Source organism: Cydia strobilella, chromosome 20 (genome assembly GCF_947568885.1).
Source record: "Cydia strobilella chromosome 20, ilCydStro3.1, whole genome shotgun sequence".
In the NCBI taxonomy this organism is placed as follows: Eukaryota; Metazoa; Arthropoda; class Insecta; order Lepidoptera; family Tortricidae; genus Cydia; species Cydia strobilella.
The window spans coordinates 5,417,721-5,438,612 of record NC_086060.1 but is presented as its reverse complement, the minus strand read 5'-3'; the positions used below and the strand labels follow the sequence as shown (position 1 = coordinate 5,438,612).

Here is a 20,892-nt window from a genome sequence, read left to right as displayed (position 1 = left end):
ATATACTTATTATTTGCTTTGATGCATTTTTTATGGTTAGTTATCAGCAGAAAACTTTACCTACCTAAATTTCCTGAAAAAGCCATCTGCTTCTTCTTCTTTTTCTCTCTTTTTTTTGTTTAACTATGTGGAACGTGGAACAAGTCTTACTTTGGGCTAGTTCTCTGTCGGAAAATCAATTTAAAAAATACCCTTCTTCTATGCCTACTTATAAATCTATTAGGTAGATAAGGTACTCGAAGTTTGTTGGCCGTAGGTAACGTACCTATAATGTTTTATGATACCCCTGTTCCCGACCACTTGAGATTATTTTAATTTTAGTTCAACTTACTATGATTGACGACGTACCTGGATCCTAAAACTATTTAGATAGGTAGAGTTAGACCAAGAAAAGTCTGCAACTATTTTGATAGCATACGCAGTGCAAGTGTTATTTATACGTCATAATTTCATAGAAGTTTGACGTTTAAAATAACACTTTTGCACTGCGCGTGCAATCAAAATCGTTGCAGATTTTTCTTGGTCTATTTGTTACTTTATTTACCAGCATATGCTTGAAACTTCATTGTTATAAAAAAATTAAGTACCTAATTTTTTTAAATTAAGAAATATACATGAATTGTAAAGGAAATATTTTGCTATAGAATGTTAAAACAATTTTTAAAAATGTACTAAAAGCGTGTGTATCAATATTGGGTTTTTACTGACAGTTTGGTATAGGTGTTTAAATTTATAAACAAGGGTAAATATAGTTTAATAACTTTACCAGTGCCTAGTGCCTACCCTAGGACCCCATCATCAGGTCTATGTAAGCACCTAAAAGTAATGTTCATTAAAAAAATACACAATTTGACATTGCATACCTACCTAGTACCGACTTATTAAAATTTTCATAAATAATTCTTGAGTCAGATATAATATATATCTCGAGTAGGTCATATATCAATAACTCCCTTATTATATTCCTGCCGGGAAAAGTCAGCGTCAAAAGTAGCGGATCAGACTATAATTTTGTCAGTAACGCCCAAATATTCTTTATAAATTGCTGTTCTGTTTTAATTTAATTTATTTAATTTTAATTATGCTTTTTTTACATTGTAATGTATGTTGTCTTTTAATAGACGGATTTATTTATTATCCAGTTATCCACACACCAAACAGTTTTTACAGTTCCAAATTCGGTTTGAAACGGAAACTGCGTGAAATACTTTTTGACATTCAAATTAAATCTGGACCCGCTGCACGTTAGTTGTTTTTATTTCTTTTTCACTTTAAAAATATCAAAATATTGTTACATTAATCACCCAATAAGTATCCATTCAATGGCTATTAATTTATTATTATGTTTTCTTTGTTATATTTATTATATCTTACTAATATTTAGGTCTTGGCAGAATAACAGGGTTGGAATTTGCCTCGTTTGCAAATTGCAACAATATGCAAAGACAGGGCCTTTTCTCTACTGCACACATTGCTGGACCCGTGTGTATATTTTTATGTTTTTAATGTGTAAATAATTAATCTTTGTTTTTGCTGTTTTTAATTTTTTTCCTTTTTAAGTAGGTATCTTATTTCTTTCATCGTATTGTCCTGTGTATGCTTTAAGGAATAAATGTCGTTCTTTTTCAGTTTTTTTCTATATACGCGTCATAAGTATCATTCTCTAATAATTTAACAAAAAGAGATATATCTTTATATGTAGAATAATTAGACAATCACAGATAATTTCGACAGCGAACTGTAGAGATTATTTGTAAATATATTCGACGGTGGCAGATACTTTTGGCGCGTTGTTTCTTCCGCTAATATTGATACTGAATTACTGACTGTACAGTACCAGGCAACCATACAACACGAACAGTAAATAAATGCCGGTCCCCAAATAGCCCCGAACGTGGCAGGAACACAACAAACAAAACGAGACCGGCCGGTACTAATTGCTCTAATTTGGCCCATTCGCGATTAATTGACCTGATCCGATCTACGACCCATTAGATGGAAGAGAATTATGTCGGATGCTTAATATTAATTAAATTACATACATACATGTCTGAACATACGCTGAGGAAAATAATTAGCCGACCTCATTGTGTAGGTAATTCAAAACCGACCAAGTGCGAGCCGGATTGGCTCACGAAGGGTTCCGTAGGTAATTTTTAACTTTTTAATAAGTATCAGTAAAAGAACATGGTTTAAAATCATATAAAAATAATAAATACAAATAAAAAAACATTTATCCATTATATATGTACTTTTTTTGATATTTTTATTTTTAGTTTTAATCGCGTGCCGATAGATTGCAGTAAATTTACTGTGACTACAAAATTTACTATGACAGTACCCCTCTATCCTATATATTATCTTTGGGCTTACTAATTAACAATTTACATAGTTTGATTTGTTAAAGAGAAAATTTAACAAAAATATGTAAGGTATCACCAGTACATGTCAATCTATAGTTACGGTTAATAAAACCTTAACTTATTTTAAAATAAAAAATAATAATTTATTTCAGCGTATTAACAATTGACTAAGAAAAAGTATAATTAAAAATAATACCCAATCAACAATAACACATATCTAATTTTAAACGGGTAACTTAAAGTAGAATAACCAAAAAATATTATTTTAGGTTCTAAAAATCTCAAAAATTATTTATTTTTTATTATGCCTAGTTTCGGAATTTTTTTATTCCTATAGTATTTATTAATCATTCTTTTTGTATTTTTATATAGGTTAGGTTACCAATCCTATTATTTATTAGGAGTATGTTTTTATATTATAGGTACCGTCAAGTGTTAAAATGTGGGTGCACTCATCAATTCATCATACCTACTCTAAAATAAGTTCCATAGCTCTCGTCAGCGAATTAAAAACTATGGGACATATTTTTGAGAAAGTTGTATGCACCCATATTTTTACACATGGCTACCTATTAGGTACCGATGCCGGTTTTCTTTTTTGTCTTAATTTTTGCTGAAGATGTGTGATGTGTGTGTGATGTGTGTGTTGTGATGTGTTACTGAAATAAATGATGTAGCTCATTCTACACATTAATCAAAATTTCCCTAGGCCTATTATTCATATATTAAGTGAGAATTGTCAGTAATACCAGCCTGACAAATATGTAACAACAATATATCTACCCAGTAGAAATGCATTCATTTTATGCAAGTAATGTATTGATTTCTAATCGATTCACATTTCCTGCTCATTTATAACCACACATTAATAATGTAAGTATGAGTAATACTATTGAGTATGGATTTCGCAGTGTGAAAATTAATAGCTAACATAAATGAGTAGTCAGAAAGCTTGCGTTTGCGCGAATGTAATATTTTATTTATTTCGATGAAAACACTTAGAAATACTTGTACTAAAAATTAGTAGCTGTATTTCGACTCGCTTTCGACTGCCTTGACTAGTAGCGGCCGTCGGCGTCAGTAGGTAATGTAAAAGGTATATAGCTACTGCGGAATAAGGTGTCCTACCGTTTTGCGGTAGAACACTAAAAAATAATAATAGCCGAACTCATTGAGTAATTTAAAAAACTTACTTTCTTTTACTTCAAAAATAACTGAACTTTGCATTATCCTAAAACTAAGTGTTTAATAAAGAAGTATTTTTTTATCAATAGGTAACTTAAAACAATTTTGCTGTTACAAACCGACCTGTTGGCCGGTGTAACATATAGTTCGCAAGCCTCAGTCTTTGTGCAAGTAGTAACAAAATATTTTGTTTCTATTAACTACGCAAACATTACTTTTAGTGCGCTCATACAGCGGCTACCACACTTTCTAACCCACGTTCAAAACTGCAATGAAGATATTATTGATTACCGAACATGAAAAAACTAACACGTTTAATGCGAGGTCCGGTCGGTATAGGTGATTACGTCAAGATTACAGGGCGGCCGCGTAATTGAAAGATGGCGGACACCCCGAGCGTCAATTTCGGACATTTTTTAATGTCATCGATGTTTATGCGTACGAAATTGTATTCAATGACTGTCATTATTTATTGATGAGTGCAAAAAATGATTTAATTGTCAAATTTGATTCTGATACCGTGATACCATCAGAATTTTATAGTTGTAATGCTTCATTTGATCTATAATCTATGGTGAATGTGGTTTTAGTGCCTATTTTACAATTTAGAAATATCTATACTCTGGCAAACCTACTTTGTCAGTAGAAAAAGGCGCGAAATTTAAATTTTCTATGAGAGGACAACCCTTCGCGCATATATTTTTTTAAATTTGCCGGTTTTTTACTGACGGAAGTAGCTATATTTCAGAATAATTTGTTCAATTTCAAGACCTGTCATTAACAACAGCCAAGTTGATAGCTGCAACACTATTAATTTGAGAGCTTCCGAGTATCCCTCATTGCCGCCCGAATGAAGATAAATTTATAATTTCGAAACCAAAAATAATAAGAAGCCCCACTAATTCACCCCAAATGCATTTTAAATTAATGGTCATTTAAACTCGTAACGGACGGCATTCATAAAAATTAACCACTTAATAAAATAACACCAAATCAATGAGCCCTCGAGAAGTTACACACGTCATTCCAGAAAAAAATACGAACAATGTTGCACGGGTTGCAAAAAACGCTTTTGTTGCTCGCACAAAAGAAGACATCACGGGCCGTTCAAAATTAGAGTAATATAAAAGGAAAGGCGTTGTCTATGCCCCATATGCTAGATTAACACGTTACTCATTTGTCATTGCGCGGTCTGATTGAGGAAGCAATTTCTCGTGTTCTCAACGGAAATAACTTTTTTTAACATCCCTGGACATTAGAGGTGTTTGATAGCATCATTATTACGAGCAGGATATTTTATATCCCGCTGTGATACGTGTGAAAACAGGTCGATTAATTGTTGTACTCTTTAATAAATCAGGAGAAAACGAGTTTTTATGAGGTGACTATAAAATTCTACACCCGGATCTTCGACTATTTTCCTCAAATAAAACTATTTACGATACTTACCCCTTAATACCAGTTACGTAATTAATTATTTAAAAATCAGCATTAATTGCATTTCATTTCACCATTCTTCAATCTAAATTTTAAAAATAACATTTTTGTTTTTTGATCTTAAAAAAAGAAATAAAATAGAAAGATTGTAAAACAAGTAAACACCGAGAGATTTTTAATCTGCAAAATAATTTACTAACATACCAAAAGACAATAATAAATTTTAGCGTAAGTACCAAATCAAATTCACCAAAATTGGACTAGCACTTAATAAAATAGATGATCAACTAGCCTAGCCATAAAATAAAGAAAAAACGCAATCAAAGCTCACCTTCGGTGTCGCTGTCGGCAGATTTAATATCCCACAAATATGGTTTAAATTATCTAAAATTATCTCATTCCAAAATGCGTTCAAATATCGAGCATATTTTCTAGCTTGTAAGATCCAAATTGTAATAACAGTTTTATAAATCTTCATCTCTAAGTAATTCCAACAATGCAACCTAAGCCAATATAACACGATCTCTAGATACGTAACAACAATATACAGTCGTACATTATATTTATACTGGTTTTAAGTAGTCGTCTCGCTCTCACTTGGTTGTGTATTGGAATAATCCTGCAAGGTGTCAGCCGGGTTATATTACCCCTATTATGAAAGGCAAAAAGCACCCGCCATTATATTATATTATACAGGGTGTGATTCGCTGAGTAATTGATTGTAAATGCTGTCGATTTGGAGCTTTATGTTGCTGAATTGATATTAATGCAGCTGAAAAAATCGTTGATAATTGTAACTTTTTTATTGAGTAGGAAGATTTAACTTTATATTATTTTTTAGAAATAAATATGTTTACCTGTCCCCCACCCCCACACAGAGACCCCACAATCAGATGGGAATAATAATGCTAAGGAGAGAAAGAGAGAAATATGTTTACCTGTTATCTTAATAATAAATTGAGAAAAGTGGCTACTTATAGGTTTTTCACAAAACAACATGTAATACATCTTAAATTTTACACCCATATAGGCATATAGATATACCTAATGTAGGTATATTGTATAATGTAGGCTTGTTAATATCTTTTTACATACAGATGCGAACAAAATAAGATTTTAGGCATATGTACCTATAAACTGAGGTATACTTACTTTTTGACTTGAGGTATTAAATTTTTTAATTAATGAAGTTAAAACACATAGTTTATCAATAGTAATGCCATCAATTTCTTGCTGTTGTTTCGTCATACGTGTAACAAAGAATTGTATTAATGACTTACTTAAGTCTAAATTGTATTATCTACCATTAACAAAAATATGGATTATTATTTATTATTACATCAAAATTTTAAAATCCAAAAACATCCTGTATAAAGCATACCACCAGCCTCATAAATGCGCAACCAATAGTAATTTTTATTGTCTCATGACTTCAAAATTAACCGCAGTTGTGGACATGTGTGTATAGGTACTTACATATTTACATATACATACCCCTATATCAATAACATATGAAGGCACATGCTTTGCAATCAAACAGTACTAAGTCACAAAACTGCTTTCAATCAATTCTTAACCTAAATACAAACAAATTCGGTTTACAATCCATTGTATTTTTTTTTTGTAGATTTTTTTGTTTTACAAACTTTAGTAATATTGCTATAATCCCGAACCGTCTTAACATCGCGTTCAATCAATTTTCAACCTTAATAGTAACTGATACGCTTCAAAATCTAACCAGCTTCTTTTTTAAGATTATCTTTTGTTTTACAAGTTTATCTACACCTTAATGCTATTCCCAGTCGCAAGGTGTGAGTGAGTCCTGCTTGCTCGTAGAGGTGTGAGAGGGAGATAGTTAATTTAATTATATTATTCGGATCCTGTCCTATCTTGTCCATCTGTGAAGGTTGCGGGGTTATGATTACGATGCGCTCGAATAATTAGAGTGCACCTTTAAAAATGTTTAACAAAATTACAAAAAGGTACCTACTTAGAAATGAAATAGAAATCTGCGATTACGCATTTACTTTGAATTTATTGAGAAGCCTGTATTATTACTATTTTTTTTCTTGGATTTATAAAAGGAAAGCCAAATAGATGCATTTTGAGCGATTTACCGTTTAGACATAAAGTTATAACGATGGCGCTATGTACACATCGAATCTGGCTCCGCTTATCCCTAGTCAAGTTTTCATCATCCTTTCGTTACATAGCTATACCATTCATAAAATTGAACGTTTTAAATAACCAATCTAAAATTCACAACCTATATTTGTGTTGTCAATACTAACATAGTGATAAGTACTATTGTAAAATCAATATCCAATCATTTATGGATCATTGATGTCCGAAATGAAGTCTTAATAATAATAATAACATATTTAAGTGAATTTAAGTATCTTGTAAAACAAAAAAAAAACTGGCTTAAAGAAAAAATAACAAAATCTAAATGACTAACTTCATAAACTGGCGCACCTTGTTTTAGTGTGGCGCGTCGTCGGCAGCGGGTCATTATTTAATAACCTCGCATTTGGACACCCCTGCGCCGAATTATAGGGCAGTTTTTGTAAATAAACCGCGGGCCCTTTGAAGCCTTTATGTCGGCCCAAATTGATGTTCCGACACCCGGGCGAACATAGAGTAGAGAAGGTGTAAACACTGTAGAGTGGTCAGTTCGTAGATTGGTTTAAAAAAAATCAATAAGCCCGGTTGTAGGTGCATTGAAAGGAAGAAGAAAATTTATTTATTATTTATTAAATTATTTATTAAAATTTATTTGACATCACAATTTGTACAACATTTGACAATACTTACTAAAAAACAGAAACCTAAACGAGTGGCCATTAAAATTTTTAGTTAGTCAATTTAAAATGAGATTACAAAAGGGTTAAAATAAACATCTCATTGATTTGAAAACCTCACAATCATTGTATTTTAGGTTAGGTTCTAAAATCACAATTATGATTTTTTTTGGCGCTATTTAATAACCAAATAAAGGTTTGTAATGAAACCTAACCTGACAAATTCATTGACTATTTAAGTAGCTACCTAGTGTATCTACAGGTTCTGACAAATTGGAATCATAGTTACATTTAAAAACCGGCCAAGTGCGAGTCGGACTCGCGCACGAAGGGTTCCGTACCATTACGCAAAAAACGGTAAAAAAGTTCACGTTTGTTGTATGGGAGCCCCACTTAAATATTTATTTTATTCTGTTTTTAGTATTTGTTGTTATAGCGGCAACAGAAATACATCATCTGTGAAAATTTCAACTGTCTAGCTATCACGGTTCCTGAGATACAGCCTGGTGACAGACGAACAGACGGACGGACAGACAGACGGCCAGCGGAGTCTTAGTAATAGGGTCCCGTTTTTACCCCTTGGGTACGGAACCCTAAAAACTGTAGTTTTAAATTTACAAATTATAAACTTGAACAATGAATATTAGGCATAAAAAAATTAAGCATCACTTAATATTAAGAAAAAACTATGATAAAATAAAAATTACTCCACCAACAACAATACCTAGCTAAAAACTGCACCTTTCTCTAATCTCAGATATCGAGTCGATAAGTTAATCGATCCCTAATTCGAGTCGATTGATTTTTTCACTGGCAATTACTTCGCTTTGTGAGTTTTAGGTCAGGTGCCTTTTTAATTGGTTGATTATCGATAAAGGTTTTTGTCTTATGTGTTTGCCGTGGGTGGGACTTAATATGGCGGGTTAATATCCGGTTTTTAATATAGAAATAATATAAATTATTCTTTTTGATGTTTGCGGTGACCTCTATATGGTTTGGCGGATGTCAAAATATTTTTGCCTTATTATTTTAAGTATTTTTATACATACATGTAGGTACGACTATAAATTATAATAAATCTCGGAAATCATAACCTAATGTAATGAGGGTAAGTACTTAAATATTCAAATGTGCCTACAACACGGCTCATTGTACTTACTTAGTTTGTGACTTCAATTATAGATGTGTTAAATACCTACCTATTATAATTTTTTTTTTTTTTATAAATGTATTTTTTTAATGGTCCATATCCCGGTCAATATAAGTCTAGTGAAATGTGTTATTCTTTGAGACTACTCTCCATAATATGCATTATTAGATGGGTACGAACCCCCCCCTCTTTAGGCTATAACCGGCCCCTATACCACGGCATATCGTTGATGAACTAATGTACTTACGTCCAATTGCTTTGCCGCTATTATCTAATCTCGCATTATTGGACGAACCATTGTGCTGTCTTGCGCAGACGCATCGGGTCTCTCTGTATTCAACGCTTGAAATTTAAAAAAAATCAAAATACTTAAAAGGTAAAGTTAAACTATTAGTGTAATTTTCAGTTGTAATAGAGGTACTTTATTGACCGTCAAAGTTGAAACAATAAAGCAAACTACCTAACAAAACTCATTCACACGCGATGTTCAAATACCTATATTTATTTAAAAACTGGCAAGCGAAAGCTAGCAGAGCGCCTACCGCGAAAAACAAAAAAAAAATAAAATTCGTTATCTCTCTCTCTGCCGCTCTTGCGTATTCGAGCGACAGAGGCAGATAAACAATTTTCGATTTTCGCGGTAGGGCCTCAGGGTAGAGTTGCGAGGAGCCCTATCGACCGGACATGTTAACGAGACAGAATGATGTGCCATTGCCATTGTCCCGTTCTCTCACGCGATGCTAACGCGACATTTCCACCTAACCTCAACTACAGGTCAATCAATGGACCTAAATTTTGATTTTGCGAGTAGATCAAAAGGAACGAACCAAGTACAAGTACACGGAAAGAAATGTTTGTATAACAGTTATAAAATATTTTGTTACTATACTTACACAAAAATCGGGACTTGCGAACTATGTCCGGCCGGTCCGGTCGGTTTCTATACAGGGTGGCAAAAAAATAAGTGCATTCCTGTTGCCAGGGAGCAGGGTGGTTTAAGGATTATACTTGAGCAACTTTTACTATGGGACCAACCACGAAATAGCGATAAAATTTTGGCTGTTTCATACATTTTGACTGGTCCATTTTCTATCGGAGGGTAAATTTTTTTTCGCAATCGCTTTGAGGATATTGATCAAAATCTATTACTTTATTAGTAAAGTTCAGTTATTGTTTGTATTACTCAATGAGTTCGGCTAATTATTTATCTCAATGTAACGTAATTTAAAAGTAATAAAAGTTATTATTTTTGTATTGAAATTTCTACTTGGAAAAGTGCATTGTTTGGTGTCCCAAGTTGAGTGGTTATGATGTTATGATCACTGATCATTCAACGTCTGCTCGTGATATAGCTCTCTTGCCAAGAAATGTCATAAAAGTAATTATATGCAATGGAGCGTTAGGGTCGGTTGCACCAAACTGTCGTTAAAGAGTTCGCTAAATTGTATAGTATGGAAAGTTTCATAGTAAACCGCCGCGACGCGCCGGGTGACGTTGATCAGTCTGTCAAGTGCGGATGGTGCCACTGGCACTTAGTATTGTATTATTTATTTATCGTACTTGAAACATAAAATAAACAACAATAAGGTGTATTTTGTTCTGGATATTCCCTTTTTTCTTTTGTCCCTATTCAGTATTGTAAAATATCAGAATAAGATTATTAATGTTTTTGATTGCATTTTACTTTGTATTAAAAATACACTGTGTATTGTGATTTTAATTAGGTACATGATTGTATTAAAAAACTCTTCAATACAAAATGCAGGTAAATTATGTACAACACTAAAGGCTAATTTCATGCACCTTTCATACGTATTATTAATTTTCTTTATGAAATTTTAACAACTTGATATAATTACGACATATGGAGCATCTTTTCGTATAAAACAGGTCAATACGTTCAAAAACCTTAATAACCACATTTAATAAAATAATTCCTCGTTTTATAAGAATCACAAGGGATCGCACCTCAGGCGCGAAGTATTAACAATAGAATATATTTCAAAAGACGATCCGAGTCTTCACTTTCCAAAAATTAACATGTTTTGCAATTTGCAGAAAACCGCGCTATAAAATGTATTAAACATTAATGCGATTACAAAGTACAGAGTCGTGAATGGTGGAGGAAAAACTTGTATTGAAAGGATTATTCAATAATTTCAATAACACATTCTTTATGCCAAGAATTTCGATCTTTTCTTTGACGAAATGTGGGTTGGGTGAAAATAACCGTAATTTATTGTTATGATCAAACCGATCGTTTATTGTATGTGTGTAACATGCGAATACGGCTGTCATTACAAAACGCAGTCAGACTGAACATATTTTATTAAATTTTATTACAGTACTAGCATAATGCATTAAAAGCTAACAATCATCAATAAAGTAACGGATTAGACTACGCGTCAAATGCATCTGCCATTCTCTAAAGCGAGGTTTAGAACTTTAGACTAGCAAGAACTTGCATGCAATTTACGTTACATTGCCGACTACTAAGGTAATCTGCATTCAAAAGTTTGAACAGATACCGCAATGTAACGCAAATTGCATGCAAGTTCTTGCTAGTCTAAACCTCGCTTTATACTCGTAGCTTTGCAAAAAGAGATATATGCTATGCCTCTATAATATGCAGTTTCGATAATTACCTACACTGTGACATATACAGTCTGGCAAAAAGAGTAGAAATTAAAAAGTGGCAACACTGTAGTGTCGTCCCGTTTTTCTTAGATTGATTTGAAAGGGACGACACTACAGTGTTGCCAGTTTTTAATTTCTACTCTTTTTTGCCAGACTGTACGTTTAAATGCAAACTGTAGGTAGAGATAATAATACACATATCCCTATGTAGAACATAGGCTACTTTTGATGGTTTTGATACTGAATGTACCTAAATGAAAACAAGAGAAACAAGGTTCGTCAAAAAAAGTATGGGGAACATGAACTGGTGTAGCTTTGCGATGGATGAGGTACTTTTTTGATTAAATTTCCAATTCGGGAGAAAAAGGTTTCCATTAACTAAATCTTAACAAATCACTTTGATTTTGATGTCGATCGCTTCAGCATAATATACTTATTCTAGAATTATAGGTTTCGCTTTTATAATTTTTTTTTTTTAATTCGTTTTATTAATTTATTGCAAATTTTGAAAAATAAGGAAACCTATAAACTTAGTCTTTCATTGTCAAATTTTGAAAAATAAGGAAACCTATAAACTTAGTCTTTCATTGTCAATAACGTACTAAAAAACCATGGTGAATGGAAAATATTTAGAAGTGGAAAAACATTTTTTTTTTTGTATGGACGAGTACGTAATTACGTATTAGTATTCCTCCCCCTGAAAAGGAAAGGGGACGATCACTTTTCCGTACATTTTCCTTCCTAGATATTGACATTATGGAAAATATTTTTACACAATTTTATCTATTTTAAACACAGCTATGATTTCCATGTAATAAGTAAGTAAGTACTTAAATCAATATGCCTACTTTATACACATTAAATTTATCAATCGGCCAATAAACACATCTACAAAACTACGTTACAATACATATAATCTAGCTTTACTATCCATTAATCTTAGACGAGTATGTAAATACAACGCAATTCTCAAGTACGACTTTATGATCGTAATGGTATTTAACTCTTTAATTTCTAACACACGATAAACCGATAAGGAACTAAAACAATAGTAACACATTAATTGAATTATGTTTACAAATCGCCTCGTCCGAGCAATCTGCTGCGGCGCTCTGATTGGTCCCCTCCGTCCACTACAATGGCGACCAACTTATTAACTAATAGGTAAACATACCCGATATAAACTTGAGAATCTCTTATCTTAATAAAAAACGCTGTGCATTAACAACCTTATTCAACTTAAAATAGAGTTTACGTTAGTATAGAAACAAAAACGAAGAAATGAGGCTTAGACGCTAAGCAGGCGACATTCTAATAAAGAAAAAATGTCAAGTCGTCTGCAAAAGCTCACAACTCTAAACGCTATACCAACGGGTTAAGATCGTAATTCGAACGGTTATGGCTTTAGAGTTACATCATTGTAGTTCTGAGTGAGCAATGTTAATCAGGTGCGGAGCGTTGACAAACGCTAGAATAATTAAAAGCGTTAGCATTTGACACGCTAACATGTAAGCCATTAAATTAAATAGTTTGTAGTGTAACTGAAACCTAAACAGAAATAAGCTTTGATATCTTTTAAACAAGCGAGCCGTGGCAAAAACGCCGAGATAACGCGAGGAAGAAGAAAAAGATCTTTTATACTTGTAGCAGTGGTAGCATTTACAAAATTTAAGTCCCCGGCAAGCTCGACCGAATGTCACCTTCCCATACAAACGGAGTTTCGTTACCATTTTAAAACTAAGTATTGGATTGTTATGAAACTTTGCACATACAATGACATAAGGTATATCTAGGTCTGTAATTAGTTTATATAGCTCTAGTATATAAAACAAACGAAATAGAGCAAAAATTAGTTTTGTATGAAAAACTTAAATTCGCTTTATATTTTTTAGTATAGTATCTGAAGCTACATAAACTAATTACAGACCTAGATATACCTTATCTTATTGTAAGTACAAAGTTTCAGAGCAATCTAGCTAGTCGTTTTAAAATGAGAGCGTAACTATGTTTGTATGGAGAACCGAGCTTGCCGGGGACTTTACTGATTAGGTATACTGATTTCTCGATTTTCTTTGATTTTAGTGTAGGTGTCTGCGGTAACTAGCTAGTTTATGACAATTATGATATTCCTATAGCCTCTATAGCTGAAAAACCTGCCAAGACTAATATGCAATTTTTATTTGTCAAAAAAAATTGAATGGAATGGGAGACCTTTTTATAGGCCTCTGGGCGGCTCGGCTAGAGGATAGTGGTATGTAAGTATGTACCCATACCCACCTAGTGCATCTAATATGTTTAAGTGCAGGTAAATACAATTGTTAAAAATAATAATGAGTAAAAATCGTGAAAGTTTAAATCAGTGAGATGGCAGTAAATTTGCTACAAAATTTATTATGACAGTACCCCTCTATCCTATATATTATCTTTTATAAAAGTAAAATGTGATGACAATTGTCATTTTTTTAAGTCACGTGAATTGAACATCAAACTGAAGAATATCTTTTCAATAAAGCTTCTGAGCTTACCTACTAAATAAAATAATAATAGTCAACTTTTTTTATTTTTCGTTAACAATTCAGTGACATTTTGACATAAAATGATTATGAATGATTATAATAATCACCGGCATCTGTCCACACTCCGCGTTGCGTTAAGCATTAAGCTGAAGACAGTGTTTTATAAAACGCAATAAATTTAACAATTAGAGGAGATTGCTTTCGTCAGCCGTCAGCGTGTTTACGCGTTGCGAAACGCTTTTCATTACTGCCGCGGTTCTGTGGATAGAACTGTTACTTAACCTAAAGGCACGTACGGTGTATTCGAAATAATTCAGAATGTTGGATAAAATCGTGCACAAATCTATCACAGTAGTGTATTTCGCAATCTGAAGGACAGCATTTCCATGTTCACCCCTCAACTGTGCGTCTCTCCAGAAACTTCCTGTCTCGCACAGATAAACTGCGGAATGAACTGTCGCCTGCGGTATTTCCGGACCGATACGACCTTCAAACTTTCAAGAAAAGAGCGTAGTCCTATCTTAAATGCCGACAACGCACTTACAACCCCTCTGGTGTGACGGGTATCCATGGCCGGCGGTATTCGCTTACCATCAGGTGATCCGTCTGCTCGTTTGCCTCCCATACCCTGCCTATATCATAAAAAAATATGTATTTGGAATTACCCGATTACAGCTTACAATATTAAAATTTTAATACAAATAAAAAAAAATATATAATAATAATAATTAATTTTAATATAAATTTTAATTCTTGTGTGACACCGCATTTGCTTTGGTTTGGTGCGCGTTGTAATATACAGATCCTTATAAGAGACGGCACACCTCTTGCGTGACGTGTGCGTGAACGGCTCCAACATTTTTGCGCACGCGCACGTGGCCAGTCAGGCGGTGTGCCCTGACCTTAAGTAGCTACATAAAGAATGTCTGGCGATCTGCGAAATTGTATTCCCACTGAGTCAGACTTCATGACTCAGATCCGAGATGTTAATCAAATGCCTCTTTAGGATCATTTTGGGTTGTAGAATTGATTATTGTCAGCAGCTTGGCCATTTAGTCTCGTACTGGGTCAACTGATGCGTTATAGACGTTAACATATTATTTAATAGGAATACGGGCTATAAACTCTTAAGATAATACCAAGTCAAGGATGAAATGTCAAAGTCAATACCTTAAGCCCGATACCAATGTAAAGTCAACCAGTGTTAAATCTGAAATTTTTAATTTCCATCCATCCGGTTAACAAAACTACAATATGAATAATTCGCGAAGACAAATCAAGAATATGTTAGAACCCCGCTCCTTTGCCCCTGGATTAAGACGGCACCGTGCAACTCAGCGGCGGCGTCAGTTGGAAAACCGAATGGTTGCGTTACGCTTCGTTTGCAACATAAACCGCATTCAATCTCGACGAGGAACTGATCCGCTAATTGTGTGACCCTCCTGAAAATCGGATTAATAGGTATAATAACGGAATTTAGGTTAGAAACAACATAACTTTTGATCCTCTTTTTGCAATTTTTTCCAAATCTTAACCATTAGGACAACTGATCGTCTAGGAGTCTTGAACTCACTACCAAGGCTATTGTTTTAAAACAACAAAGTTTTAGTAACGAAGTGCTTAAGAATATAATTAAGATTTTATATGGTAAGTACTTAATTTGAGACAGGAAATAAAATACCATTATATCAGGATGTGAAAGACAGGTTAAACATTTATAGTCGGTACTTAAATAGTATGTATTACTGACTAAAACGAGTCTGAGCCTAGGCCAGGTCCCTTGGCAGACAAGATATTTTTGTATATACATAAATGCCGTATCACATAGCAGGGGACTAATTTATAAGTTATATCCTATTTCATAGGTTTATGTTTCTTTTGATGTCCATACCTACCAAAAACGTTACTCTCCACGGCTTCATAGTCCCTTTATGACTTAAATAAGTGTACATTTGTGTGCTCTATTCCTTAGCAGTAAGGTTGCAAAGTGTACAGATATTTACGTACGCGTACATTGCAGAACCGGTCGCACTCGCGCGCCGGTGGCCGACGGCATCGGCACTAATTGTGATGCTCAAATTAACTGGGCTTTGTCCGTTAGCTCTGTCTGAGGTGGCCCGTGTGCCGTTCGGTGTAAAGGAAAGGTACTTTGGAAATTACTCTGCAATCAACTAGTTTTTTAACCAAATTCGGCAAAAGAAAGATGCACTGAATAATAATTAGCCGAACTCATTGAGTAATTCTTTTAATAGAGAAATAAATGTAACGCTCTCAATCAAAAGGTACCACATTGGCGCACATTGCTCTGACAGGTTGTTTGTATAAAGATACAAGCGAATTTCGTCTTTATCCAAACTTAATTATGCGGATACGGTATACGGGAACTGTTTACTGGCTCGCACCAAAAGAGTTATTCAACGACTGCAAAATGCCTGCGCACGCTTTTGCTTCCCGATACCACCTCGGTCGCACATAAGTCCATACCTGAGTACTAATAAACTCTTAAACATGAATAATCGACGCATTCTACATTTTGCTACGCTCCTCTTTGGTATCTGTAACAGTAAAAGGCCGGTGTACTTATTTGAGAAATTGACCATCTATCAACACATGAGACGTGGTCCCAGACTACTATGCCCAAGGCACAGAACCGCTGCATTCCGTGGCAGCTTTCGCTACGCTGCCACGAAGTGCTGGAATAATCTTCCGCCACCAATCCGACAGAGCAGTACTATAGGTTCCTTTAAATCAAGACTCAAAGCGTACCTAATGGACCAACAAAGTTTTGCTGCCTGAAGCTAAATATTTAAAAAATCCGGATCCCGTCATCGTCATTATTACCTATTCTGTTCTGTTCTTTAGTTATTCACAAGTTATGTGTATTTGTATATATATATATATATAAATACGATGTATATATTTATGTTAGTAGTACTCTATGTTATTATATCACGTCGTCAACAACGTGTCCCGTCCCGAACTATGCTGTCCCGCACACTCCGCTGGCTCTACAGAAAACCAGCGCCGTTGACCACGCTAGTCGTGCCAGCTGCATTGCTGAGTGGAGACCATTTCAGCTTCACATTTCTATTTCTACTGTTTCGTTTATCTTTGTCTTGTATTTGCTATATATGTGTTGTATTGATATTGATGTGTTGTCTGAATAAATGATTTCTATTCTATTCTATTCTATTCTTTATGGTAAGCGACAAAAGTAGTACCTTTTGATTGAGAACGCCACAAATTTTGATCAGTATCCTAAAACTGATTTTGTGGTTAAAAACTGACCTCTTCGCCGGTGTAACGCATCGTTCGCAAGTCCCAATTTGTGTTTTGTTACAGTTATGAAAACTTTTCTCTCAGTGTGGCTATGATTTTAAGAGCCCACCGTTAATATGATGCAATTAATTTCTTAATACTTAGGCAGAAATGTTTGTAGATTTGTAGAAGTAATTACGGCTCTTTAAATAAAAAAAATGTTTCTCAATTTGTGTTAACGCAAGTCAGTGATTGTTTACAAAAAAGCAAACCTCATTAAAGGTTGCGTTACATTCCTTCGTTATATTAAAATATAATGTTATCTTATCTTAATTAATTCATTGTAATATATGATAGTCCACAAAAAAAAACTGTGTTCGATTCAGTAGGTACAAACACATTGTAACTACAGTAATGAATTCCAACTCCATTTACAAGTGTCAATTCCATTCAAATCATTCCCACAATAAAATAAATAGGCGACCACCCACCATTGCCACAAAAATCATGGCGGACTAAATGTTATGTGATATTAATCGACTGGGCAAATTAAATTAAAGCTATCGATTCACACTTCACGTTCAACAGTAGCTATTCTAGCGTATTACAGTTACTCGTACTTACAGAGCACAAGACCAGTAGTAAACCAGTATAGAAACGCTTTTTCATATCTTATAGTTAGTATCGATGTAGAGGTAAAGTTACATTGGGAGTTGAGGAAACATAAAGTATACGAAGTCAATCGATTAAAGTTTCGGCACGCAACATCGATGCTAGATAATCGAATAATCGAAATCTCGATTCTCAAAACGCACTGCAGCTACCATGCCGCTGCGGGGATCTAGGACATATTTTATTACTTTTATAGGGTTTTACATACAAGTTCACACTTCACATTCCTCTTTTTCTTTTATCTTTATGTTTAATATATGTAATGACCTTGAACCCTGCGATACAGGCCATGCCTAGTGCGGGGTTCACTGCAATGTGCCTGTGAAATTGTATTAATTGATAAATAAAGATTAAAGATATTTTAATTTTTTTAATTTTTAATTTTTTTTATAGTGTGTAGTATATGGCCTCGTTTTGAAATCGCTTTTGTAAAGTGTACAATAAAAATAAAAATCTACTTTACCATTTATCACAATTTTGTGATATTATCCTTTATCTTTCTGGTACCTTGTTGTACATTTTGCTACATTTGTCACCCTCTTTTCACTTTCTCCTCTCATCTACTCAAAGGTTAACTGGAAGAGATCCCTCAAAGGGATAAGTTCGCCTTTGTACATCTTATTATTTGTACCATGTAATTTTTAATGTGTATATTTGTACAATAAAGAGTTTACTACTACTACTACTACTACTATTATACCATTTATGTTAACTGCTTCGTGGCTGGGTATTTATACCTATCAATTTGTTAATTCTCGTAAATAAAACCATGTTTATTTCCTCCATTAAGTAGTGTGGTTATTAACGTACTCACTTCAATCACCAAAACTTAATCGTATGAGTACGTAGGTATTATAGGTACTTAGGGAAGTTTATATTTAAAAAGTCCAACAACAAGTTAAACAGCACCGCTATTTAAGAACATATGTAGAACATATATAGTATAGTTGTGACTGTATGTATGTAACTTCTTATGCACTTACCTACTTGCTAAATCGTTAGAACGAAAACAAAACTGACGACGACGCACATCGCATAGGCATAGTCTACATAAAAACACCGGAATGCTCACATTTCCATACAATTTCCATTGAACGAGCACGTACTTACATACGGATCATTAAGCTTATCTCCACTTCCTAAGTTAATGACAGGAAACAAAACACTGTCGCGGCATGGCCGACGAAGCTCCTCCTTCACAAAAACTGAGGAATGTCCCGCCCCGCCCCTGGACACCCTACGATTGAGCCATTTCAACGCGCTCGCGGTGCTCAAGATCTTATCGTTTAGATATTTTCTTATTGCTCTCGTATTTTGATACCGGACCCTCTCATTACGAATTAGAAGCGCTGGCCGCTCGGCACTTAACGGGGAATGTGATGTTTTATGTAAATTTGTGGAGTCACTAGTTTTTTTAAAGTTAAATTGCTAGTTGTTACTGTGGCTTCAAATGAGTGAAAAGTGGAACAACATAAAGTTTCATTATTTTTCGACGTTATATAGAAGAATTTACAAAGAAACATTTTAAACATATATTTACATACAAGATATATACAGTGGTACTACGTAAACGAAATTAATAACTAGCTTAAATCTAAAATAGGCCCTTGAGGCATTGTACCAAGGATGCTGGCGGCATTTCCCCGCTGTATCGCAATGCTGATACGTTGTGCGAGAAAGCCGCCAGCTCTTCTCTTCTTCAAAGAAACTAAATTTTTAATTTAGATATCTAACATATTTTTTCTTCCATATTTCCCTTTTCTTACTTTATACTCTTTAAAGTTGTTTCAAGTATTAATCATTATTTACCATTCGATATCGGCCTGACTTAAGCTTCGCACCCACATTGTCAATATTTCAAGACAACCGCAATATCTACAACTCTTCATTCATTCTGATGCCGGGATCATATCAAAAGCTCCGAAAGGGAAATCCTACCATTTTAAACCACGTCCCACTTACAATAAAATAAACCTTGCGCCTTTGGAACAAGGGAGGGTGTAAGTGTATGTATGAGTTGGGATTAGATGAGAGAAGCCGGGTCGAATCGGTAGGAAATCGGGCTTAAGGTGCTATTCCGAGCGCAAGCAAGTTTAACACTGCGGCCATCCAGTATAACGCACGCCCCCGTTGCTCAGTACTTGTTACGGAAAAGGTTACAGATATATTGGTTGGTTGAATATTCGAATGTGTAACATGACAACACTAGGCTCAGTGTCAACACTTCATGGTCAGTAAATGAGGATGGAGAGCGGGTCCTTTGTTGAAGGACTTACACGCCTGTTCGGGGGATATCGACACTTTCTAGCGATTAGCGATTGTATCTTCAAAGGGAAGGCGTTTTGATTCGGGAACGTGCGTGAATGGTTTTCTATACTGTTTTACTCCTTAAACCTCTATATTACGTAATGTAGGACAGGAACAACATACCTAACTTTTGACTCTCTTTTTGCATATTTCCTACTTATTTGGATACGAGCGTCAAGGAGGTTAGAACTCACTACCTCAGCTATTTTGTTTTTGTGCGCTTTAAAGGGTTAAATAATGTTGAAGTTGAATAAAGCACAAGCGTGTAATGTAACGGACATGTACCTAACTGTGGCATAAGAAGTGGCGATTGATTGACTTTTACAAAAAATGAGGCATTAGGCATTAGTAAGTTGTGTTGAACTGAAAGAATGCATGGTAACAACTAACAACATTGTATTTACGAACAATTTTTAGGTTATTTGTTTTTAGATGGAGTCCCTGGAACCCATGGTCATGTAGTTGCCTATATTTTATTATAGGTAAAAATGCTGAACCATCCAATAAGATTCTACTAAGAAATATAAATATATTATATTAAGGTTAGGTATCTAGTAAAAAAATTA

At 34.3% G+C, this 20,892-nt stretch overlaps 1 protein-coding gene across 1 annotated transcript in view; it reads left to right on the top strand.

Annotated features, from left to right (window-relative positions):
* Positions 1-20,892, top strand: part of LOC134750526 (homeobox protein B-H1-like) — an 82,985-nt gene that overhangs the window by 1,590 nt on the left and 60,503 nt on the right. The window lies entirely within an intron of this gene.